A 9,106-nucleotide genomic window follows, 5' to 3' on the forward strand; every position below is an offset into this window, starting at 1 on the left:
GAGCTGTCCCAACCACTCGTCATTTCCGATAAGTGTTTTAACATAAGTGTTCCTTTTGGGACAATTCTAACCATAGAAAGTGGCAACCGCGGCAGTAAGTGGTCAGTGCACATTAGCAGTGTACTAACAAAGTATGCGGAATGAGACACAGCCTAAGTGTTACCCATGTTTCCTCAAAATAAAACAAACTCTGCAGTCACCTTTCCAAAGTTTGGGTTTTGTAACACGGCCACAAACGGTAACCAGTTGTTGCGTGACCATAGGGTTCCCAACACCGCTGGTACTGCGAGCTGGATTGCTTTGCGGGCTAGCTTGGACCCTTTAATTACAGAAAAATAAAATCCCTACATCAAACTGCCCCATCAACATAAGAATGCCTCGCAGAAGCCAATGGTAAAAATGACATTAGCCGGTTAGACGCCATCTCCAAGTCTGGAAACATAGCTGTTGCTTCATGTCTTCCTGTCATTTGGACCAAGGGGTTATTCTTGTCTTACTTTGTTGTTGCATTTTATCCTTGTTTGTTGTTGTCACCTTCCTTCTTGTTCTTTTTGGTGCCTGCAAACAAAGTGGCACACCACCGCCTACTACTGCTATAAAATTAAAATAGTCTGCTTTCCCCCAGAAAATATGCTTGCACCTTGTTGCTTGGGAACACAGATAAGATGGTCAGCTGAGTGTCAGCTTTCATTATCACCTCCTACAAATAAAGATGAGCGTTCGAGTCCTGCTACCCTTTGCTGCGTGTCATCCCCCATCTCTCGCCCCCTTTCCCGTCAATGCACTATCCCTGTAATAAAGGGAATTTTAACTATCGTCTTACTCCTCTTATATTTGCCAACTCTTATCCAATCGCTCAATCAGAGAACTCTGACCCTCTCACTTTATTACTTCTCCTCTACATATCCATCCATCAATCAATCCATTCACTCACTACTCTTTTCCACAAGCAAGGAATAAAACTTTGTGGCTTCTACATATTCACCCGTTCCCTCTATCCATCTGTCCAACCATTATCTCCATCATATCCCTGAGGATAAGCTGAAAGCAGAGAATATATTGCCTTCTATCATGGAGGATTTAGTAGACCATCTCAAGTTAATGAGGGGTTTTAAAAGTTAAGAGAAAAACAGAGCAGACGATGATAAAAAAAGAGTTATTTAAGGGGAGTAAAGTGTTCGTCAGTGCACTTGTGTGTGTAATCAAGAGTGGGGGTGATGTATTGTTATACCGCCATGCCGCTGCTCCTCAGACTTCTGCATTACTGAGGTTTGAAATTCAACATCATAAATGCAAAACACAAAAAATAGACTAAATAAGGTGCAGGTTTTAGCAGCCAGTCTTGCAAAAGAAATCAAAGGAAACGAGTCTCATATCACCGTCCAGATGCTCTGACACACTATCCGCACTACGTGTTAATGTTCTGGGCATTGTCAGACACATACAGCCTCTTTCATGAAACTGCTTGCGAGACTGACACAAGTCCACAGTGGCCTGCAGCGTGTATGTCCGAGCCGGTCTCCAGCGCCTCCACCTGCAGGTTGTCAGCTGTGTTTGTGCCCGGTTATTGCCTACTCTCGGATGGCCGATTTAACTCGCCGGTCCTCATCAATGTAGTTTCATGTGTCATTTAGCTCTCCATAAGCAGAAAAAAGGAGCTTAAAACGCAACTTGTGATGTGATCTGGACAGGAAGGCTAACTCTGGGAGTGGGAAGGGGTGTGTCGTGATTCTTTCTTCTCACAGCGGTTTTGGTTTCATATCGCATATCGTTACAGCCCTAATATCATACAACCAAATTAAAATGTCTCAAGTTGCGATTAACAGTTAGAGGAATACTCCGACTTATTGGGGCATTAACTTATTCACTGTATCCCCCAGAGTTAGATAAGTTCATACTTACCTTTCTCATCTCCGTGCATCTGTCTGACCCACCCATCGCTAGCCTAGGTTAGCGCAGATCGTGGAGGTAACCGGCTCCACCTAGCCTACTGCTCCCAATAAGTGGGTAAATAACGTATAACATTTTCATATTTACAAGTTGTGATTGGTATAGTCACAGCATGTATAATGACAAGGTAACATGGGACACAGCCATCTTCTAACCGTATACATGCTGGGAACTATATTCTCAGAAGCCGAAGCACTGCTGCTTACTCTCTGCTCCTGACCAAGGGGCTTCTCAGGAGCTGCGTGCAAATCACTCCGCCCAAGTAGCAGAAGTAGCAGTGCTTTGGCTACGGTGAATGAGCTAATGTCCCAATAAGTCTGCGTGTTCCTTTAATATGAGTTGTATTGAGTGACATAAGCAGATGGATAATCAGTTGCAGTCCATGGAGGGGACTAAAAATTAATTTGTTCGGGGATTGTATTGGACAAATTAAAAGATTATCCAAATGGTAGCGCTAGAGGAAAAGTCACGGGATCGCCAACGTCAATAGGGTTCATCCTCTGAAAACAGATGTTGTATTTAAATTTCAAAGCAGTCCATTTAATAGAAATACTAATGCAGCTAAAAGCCTACTTCTAGTTTTGATTTCCATGGTTGCTTCAAATACTAACTGCACTGGAACAAGAAAGCATTTTTATTCTTATTTTAATATATATTTTTGTTTATGTTGAGACATGAAAATCTTAATTCCTGCACACACGTAGTCTGAAAGCTTTTATTGGATGCTGTACTCATTACTCTTACCCGTAGTGAGTTTAAAGAGATGGGTAACAAAAGCCACAGCCCTTGTTCTTTGCAAAAATGCATTTTAAAGCCAAGTTAAAGTTAATATTAGGGTTCAGTCAGACTTAGCCAAGTCAAGTGGCTACCTTCCAAAGTTACAATTTGGGCTGTAGTGGCATCATGGTAGTACTTTATTAATCTTGGATGTTGGATGTTGTTGTAATTCACAGGTCTGAATTACACACACATGCTCCAAACCTATACATGCACTAAATGGAGAGATGTCAGAGTGGGGGTGCTGCCCATGGAACCCAACCCCTAACTGACTGAGCTACTACCACCCCCACCTAGGGACTAGGTTAGGATCTTTTCAGGGCCAGTATAAATGTAAACTGTTGTGGTTTGGGGTTTTTAGTTGGGTTCATTTTCCCTTTTTCATTGGCCTCCTTGTGTTTTTGTCTGTTTTTCTCTCTGGTCTTTTGTTGCTGGTCCTGTCTTGTGTTTCTCTGTACTTGTTTGTTCTACTTCCTGTTTTATTTTTTGTCAGTCAGCTTCCTGTCTTGTCTTTCCTAGTCCAGCTTTACTTTGTTTGTCTGATTGTCCTGCCCCGCCCTAATGTGATTCACCTGACGTCTCACCTGTTCCTCATGACCTCATTACCTCTTGTATTTAACCCCAGTGTTTCCTTTGTCTCTTGTCAGATCATTCTGGTTTGTTCGCCTGTCAGTACGTCGCTTTGTCGCAGTGTCCCCGATTTTGTTCCTGTTTCCCTGGTCCTGGTGATTATATGCTTTTGCCTTTTTTGGATGTTTGCTTTTTGCCTTGTATTCTGGGTGGTTTGTTTCGTTGAGGCTTCCTTTGTGTTTTTTTTGGACAATAAACTCCTGGTTACCACCCGCCTGCCTGCCTGCTGTCCTCATCTCTGCATTTGGGTCCAATCCTCACTCCTCCCCAACAGTAAACAACATTTACATATATTATTAAAATCAATCTCCCAATGCACATATGGGTAAGTTAATATGGTATTAATGAAAACTTAAAAATTCCTTTAAGTGCTGTGATTCTATCTTGTCAAACTTGAATCCAGTCCTAATTGTGATGAAACTGGGATGTAATCATATGAAATGTAAATATATTAAAAATAGAAATGCTTGCTAAAACAGTCATGGCTACTGTTTCGAAAGATGTCTATATGGAAATACATTCCAACTTCCAATGTTTAATTTTAGCATTTGCATGTTTCCATAATTATACCATATTGATGTTTATTTGAGGTTAATGACGCACTGAAAATCTGTCTTAGATTTATTTTGGTGCTGGCGCTTAATAATGCACGATTGTCTACAGAGAAAAATTATTGGACTCTTCTACTGAGAGAGAGAGAGAGAGAGAGAGATATCCCATTTGGACAAGACAACAAAGTCATAAAGGGGAATAATTCTGGTCTAGCCAGAGAAAAGAGAAAAGAAACCAGTGCCAATTTCTACAGATGGTAATAAATGTCTCTTTGTTCTTTCTTTTTTTGAGTCAGAGTCATTGAGTATGAGTGGCTGCCATATTAATTATGCTGTCTTGCTGAGTGGTTTTGCTTAGTAACTTAGTTATTTGAAATGTTTAACACATTATCACTTTTAAAGGCTTTGCATTCAAGAGAAGCATGTAGCGATGTTGCTGGCAGGTCAACAGGTCCCCAATGCTTACCCCAGCAGCTGCATACATAGATTAGTTGGTTTTGATCCCTGGCTGATTTGCCAGATTGTAAATGTAACATTTCTGTGTTCACTTTGGAAGATTGTTGAATCAGAGACCTTAAATGCAATAGCCTGCCAAACAGGATACATGCACAGCCAATTCTTAATGAGGCTGGTGAGGTGAATTAATTACAGTTTTCTTTAAATGAGAGCTCTTTGACTTGATGTTGATTTTTGTAGAATAATAAGAAGGGTAAGGGCAAGGGTTTTTTAATTTATTATGCAAAGCTATGACGGATTTTATTACTTTTAACGAGGCTTTTAAAACACTGTTGATGGATTATGTGTCTAAATTTCATGTAAACAAGAAGATTGATGGAGTTAGTGCCTACCTGTTTATTTGTCCATGTATAAACCCCAGGTATTCATTTCGGCTTCTGGTGGTGAGAGAGGAAACACTTGTAATTAAATGGAAATTAAACAAGTGAATAACAACTGAATAAATTCAAGAGCTGGAACAATAATAATCTTGGAACAATGCTGAATGGGTTTTGAAACAGGACTGAATATAATAATACATTTTATTTATAATGCCCTTTACATTTCACAAGGAAATCTCAAAGGGCTACAATTAATAGGGAGTTAAAAACAGTTTCCAGCGTACTAATATGCATTAGTAATGTTCAGAAAGTCATGTTCGCCTTGGAGTGTCAGTCAGAACTCGTGAAGACAATGGAGTAGAAGCACTGCTGGGTTTTTGTGGGGATCACATTCAGGTGCTCTTTGTATACTTCAGCTGTACCGTGCTTTTTCCTTTTTGTAAAGTATGGGTTGAATCTGGTTTTAAGCCTCTGAACACCCACACAGGTGTTTTCAGTTATTCTGGCTAATGAGACAGAGCTTTCTACCAATAAGGATGACAAAGGTGTAATTTTTTCCCATCCTAACAGGTGCATCAACACTAACAGTGAGCTCAGGAAGATTTCAATCACTCAAAACAACACCTGTCAGGAGATTCAAGGCCTTTAAATGCAAGTCACCTTCAAAAAGAATCCAAGGCATACTGTACGGTTTGTGAAAAAATGAATATGCATTTCTTTTACATGGCAAAATGCATTTAAAATGAACAATGCATTGTGACAATCATAGGTCTTCATCAGGGTCAATGCCAGCATAACTTCACACCTATACTGTGTCACACCAATCAATGGAGGGGGAGGGTGTTTCTCTATCAATGTAAAAACATTTTGGTCAAAAGCAAGGAAGTAACACATAGTCAACAGAAGGGAGAAAGAAGAGGAGGGAGTATAGGAGAGAGGAGATGGGGGAAGGGGTTATCCCTCAGTAGATTTATGTTAAAATCAAATTCTTTACACATTATTGCTAAAGTGATATTTCACAGAAAAGGAAGACGTCTATAAGGCATCATTGAGACCAGAGTGTTTTGTTGCTTTTAGTTGTCAAATTCAAAAAAGTCTCACGTTAGAGTGGGCTTTTTAGGTGCAGGACAATTGCCTGACATCACATGCACCTTCTGCTCTCTATGTGTTGCTGTTCTTAAACTCTGTTGGCTTCGGAGAACAACCACACACTCTGAGTTAGCAAGCTACACTCTAAAAAGTTTTGTAAGATAGTTTGGATAACGCAACAAGGCAGGCCTGCTTGTTTCTTACGGGGAATGATTGTTAAGATTTACAAAGGACATGTTTTTGCCAGTTATTCTCTGACTGGGACGTGCTGGGACCGTTAGGTGGGGATTGCCACGACGATACACTGGTAAGAAAATATTGCTCACACGTCCTTTCTGTGAACATGGACCACATTTTCATCTTTTCTGTGAACATGAAGCACATTTTTAGGCAGCAGCTTTAAAACAAACAAATGCCTACGGTCTTTCCTCATAAACTGTACATCTTATGTTATGGTGGAAAAGCCTATGAAAGAACATTAAGCCCACTTACCTATGGAACCAATATGAACAGTTTTGTTTTGTGTAGGAAGCCCACTGCTTTATATTCAGGAAATATTTCACTTCAGGGTTTTGAATCACATATCTTTGACATTGACTAATCTTGTCCCTGGAGTGCCCTTTGCAGCTTCCTATGTGGAGATTAGCAGAGCAATGTGAGCTGAGCTTTAGAAGAAGTAGAAAATGTATTATTTCTCTTTCCAAATTTGTCAATGAAAATCTGTCTCCATAGAGATCAGACCCTCAAAACTCCTACTTTATCTTGTGTCCATCTCTCTGCAATAGTTTAAGTCTACCATGGCTTGAAATGCAGCTGCAGAAGTTACCAAAAACTTCTTCAAAGAAAGAAACTTCCATCTAGGGACGTGCACAGACATTTTGGGGCGCAGGGGCTCAAGGGAAAAAAGGCCTAGTAGTTAATAAATAGCGGTGTCACGATTCTCCAAATCCTCAGTTTGATTACATTTTCAATTCTAAGGTCAAGGTTTGATTCGATTCTTGATTTTATATTTTTTTTAGACTAGACTTTTATGCAATATAATGTCTGACCCTTTTTTGCAATGTACCACACTGCACAGCAAAATCGGGAAAGTGTGAAATGGAGTTTATTTTCCAGTGAAAATTGATGGAGTTGATGGCAGTTGACTTAGGTGTGATTTTGACAACTGGCAGCGCTTAAACAGTTTTTTTCGCAGTCATTTTCGTGGCTGCACGATGACAAAAGAATAGTGACGGCAATATACTCTTTAAAACAGCAAGAACAAGTCTATTTACTTATACTGACCATTAATTGCTATGTAAATGTTTTGTTAACGTCAAGTGGGGTGTAGGTTGACTTGTGTTTTTGAAGCTGGATACCAGCTGAAACAATTTTAGCTTAGCGCTTGCTAGCTAACAAGCAGTATGCTATGGTGGTCAATTAACGTAATAACGATAGTTGCATGTTAATTTGACATTAAGGATATCCAAATAAACTCACTGTGCAATCAGTTTTAACAGGTTTATCTGCTTTAGGCAAAATACTGGCGCTTAGAACTTTAGGCTGCGGGGGAAGCCTGCGTCAACCTGCGGGACTTGGGAGGAGATCGGAGGCCAGCGTGCCACCCGCTCACAGAGTCCTCTGCTCCCACAGTCACAGAGACCGCTGCAGCAACAATGGCTGAGGAAAACACAGCTGTAAGGTTTTCATACCGCTAATCTGAACTTAGAATTCAGGCCAAAACCAAGTTGAGTTGAGCTGGTACCAGAAAACAGCATTAGAGGGGCTCATTTTTTTACATTTTTGGGGGCTTTTGCTCCTTTATGTGATAGGACAGCTACGTGAGAAGGTGGGGGGGGGCATGCAGGAAATCATCACATGTCGGATTTAACCCCAGGCATAAACCTCAAAGTACATGTGCGCCCGCTCTACCACTGAGGAGCTAATTTTGATAGCTAACGAACAGACCAGGCCCTAGGTTAACCACAAATTACCACAAATTAATATTCAAATTTTTTAACTAAATAAGGCCTCTTTAAAATCGTATTTGACTGCAGAGCTGAGTGCACATGCTTTCTCCCCCTCTTTCTCTGGAACACTGCTGCACAACGGTGTCAACGCGGAAGACCAGTCTGCAGGGCTTTCAGCGTCAGAGGCCTCAAAAGAGGTTCTTGATAGTAGGAGATGTTTACAATTTTGACTTATAACATCATCAGTCACAAAAATAGAGTACTGTGACATTTAGAATTGGAAATGACAGGCTAAGGAAACTTTTGTGAAGAAAAAATGAAACCCAGGTTTTTTCTCATGCACTGCTATTAGGGGTGTAACGACTACCAAGTCCACGGTTCGGTTCAGACCTTGATTGCTTTTCCTCGCTATTTTTTTTTTTAATGTTTCATCTTGGGTTAATTAAACTCAAACTTGCAGGCGTGATCACTCAGTCATGACTGGACTAAAATAATCATGTGACACACGCAGCTGGAAGACAATAAAATCGTGAAAAAGGTTACTAAATATAAGCACTATAGACACAAGAAAATAATCTAGAATAATTTCTATTACTATAAATATAAATTTGGATATTCAATGGTACCCAGCCCCCACCCTACCAGCAGCTGCTGCTGCCATTGTTACACTATCTTTATGAGAGCTCAACAGTCCTGGGAGCGGGCGACTTTGTGTTGTTTGATCTCAGTTTAAGAACTGTAACAGCCCTAACTGGTATATTTCTTTTCTTTTTTATACATTTCCCACACAGAAACCAGACCAGTTTGTTTATTTGGGTTTTTACCCTGACAAAAATTGTGTTACATAAATGTGGTAATGGAGTGAATTATTTTACCCTTACCAATGTTTGGTGTCCTGTTGTTCAAATTAATTTATCTGGATGACTCACTTGTACATTGAAAACCTATTCCGACTTATGTGAGTAGATGGTGGAAAATGCCTTGCATAAGAAACCTAGAGAGGGTACTTGAAGAATACAAGTTAGAGAATTCCCTGAAGTACCTGGAGCTAGCTTGTCAACATACTGGCTAGCCATATAACTGAGATGCATGGGTAAGTGTTCCTAAACATTATCAAAGTTTGAGACTGAAAGGGTTTTTATGACAAAATGGAATGAGAGGACTTTTCTAAACACTAAGCATTTAATTAACATGTGGGTTCCTACATCCATCCTGGAGCATATTGAATTGTATGTGTTTGTATTGTTTGCAAAAGGAAAAATAAGCCCTGGGAATCATTAGGCCTTTTCCCTCACTGAAGGATCCTTTTTCTCCTTGGTTTAAT

The 9,106-nt window shown here is 40.2% G+C and overlaps 1 long non-coding RNA gene across 1 annotated transcript in view; it reads right to left on the minus strand.

Annotated features, from left to right (window-relative positions):
* Positions 1-6,072, minus strand: part of LOC117951411 — a 17,125-nt gene extending 11,053 nt beyond the window's left edge. Inside the window, exon 1 of the long non-coding RNA XR_004658176.1 lies at positions 6,061-6,072. This is a non-coding gene — a long non-coding RNA (uncharacterized LOC117951411). The remainder of the gene's footprint in view (positions 1-6,060) is intronic.
* Positions 6,073-9,106: the final 3,034 nt, after the last annotated feature.

Source organism: Etheostoma cragini, chromosome 10 (genome assembly GCF_013103735.1).
Source record: "Etheostoma cragini isolate CJK2018 chromosome 10, CSU_Ecrag_1.0, whole genome shotgun sequence".
In the NCBI taxonomy this organism is placed as follows: Eukaryota; Metazoa; Chordata; class Actinopteri; order Perciformes; family Percidae; genus Etheostoma; species Etheostoma cragini.